At 42.9% G+C, this 1394-nt stretch overlaps 1 pseudogene; it reads left to right on the top strand.

Annotated features, from left to right (window-relative positions):
• Nucleotides 1–486: 486 nt before the first annotated feature.
• Nucleotides 487–960, top strand: LOC138093181 (large ribosomal subunit protein uL23 pseudogene; annotated as a pseudogene).
• The last annotated feature ends 434 nt before the right edge of the window (nt 961–1394 follow it).

Raw genomic sequence — 1394 nt, 5'->3', positions numbered from 1 at the left:
GTGATGTCTCCCCAGTCTCCCCTGGTCTATGACAGTTTCTCCGTCTTTCATTGTTTTTCTAGAGCTTAACTGTCTTGAAGAATGCTAGCCAGATATCCTGTAGAGTGTCCTCCCATCTGGATTTTTCTGATGTTTTTGTTATGTTTTGACTGGGGTTATATTATGAACATTTTCAAGTGAATGGGAAAAGAAAAATAATCCAAACAATGTTATAAAGAAAACAGTCTTAGTACATTTTTAAAAACATGAATCTCATGTAAAAAATGTTATTAATTCAACAAAAATTTATGAAGCACCTATTATGTGCCAGGCACTGAAGAAGAGTGGTCGTTAAAGGCCTCTTTGAGCAACTGAGAGAGCCCCAAATAACAAAGCAGAACTAGTAAGAGCTAAGACTTGGGGTAAGAACATCTTAGAGAAAGGAAATAACAAGGCAAAGGATTTATAGCAGAGGTAAGCAATGTATTTTAAAAGTTTCAGCTTTTCATGAAGATGGCGCCGAAGGCGAAGAAGGAAGCCCCTGCCCCTCCTAAAGCTGAAGCCAAAGCAAAAGCTTTGAAGGCCAAGAAAGCAGTGTTGAAAGGTGTCCACAGCCACAAGAAAAAGAAGATCCGGAGGTCACCCACCTTCCGGCGGCCCAAAACACTGCGGCTCAGGAGGCAGCCCAAATATCCTCGGAAGAGCGCCCCTAGGAGAAACAAACTTGACCACTATGCTATCATCAAACTCCCCCTCACCACCGAGTCAGCCATGAAGAAAATAGAAGACAACAACACACTGGTGTTCATTGCGGATGTCAAGGCCAACAAACACCAAATCAAACAGGCTGTGAAGAAGCTCTATGACATTGACGTGGCCAAGGTCAATACTCTGATCAGGCCTGATGGAGAGAAGGCATATGTTCGACTGGCTCCTGACTATGATACTTTGGATGTTGCCAACAAAACTGGGATCATCTAAACTGAGTCCAGCTGGCTAATTTCAAATATAAAAGTTTTCACTATAAAAAAAAAAGTTTCAGTAAAGGCAGAGCAGCTGGGTCATTGGTGAAAGCAAAAGAGTGGTAGATGAGATGAACAAGGCAGACAGGGCTAGATAACATTGGGTTTTACCAATGACCATAGCAAGGAATATGGGTTTTATGCTGAGCGAGATGGGAAGAGAGAGATACCATCTAATAAATTTTTAAAAGACCACCACTGTGGAGTGCTGCGTGGAGTATAAACTCTTAAGGGAGTCGGGGCAGAGTAGAAACCAGGAGCCAGGGGTTAGGAGACAAATGCATTAGTTCAGGCAAGAAAAGATGGTGATTAGAGTGAGATGGGCAGCAATAGATGTAAAGAGAAGCCGTCAGAGACTTCAGTGGCTGAGACTCCATGCTCCCAAAGGAGGGG

Source organism: Capricornis sumatraensis, chromosome 16 (genome assembly GCF_032405125.1).
Source record: "Capricornis sumatraensis isolate serow.1 chromosome 16, serow.2, whole genome shotgun sequence".
In the NCBI taxonomy this organism is placed as follows: Eukaryota; Metazoa; Chordata; class Mammalia; order Artiodactyla; family Bovidae; genus Capricornis; species Capricornis sumatraensis.
This window is presented reverse-complemented; position numbering and strand designations above follow the sequence as displayed.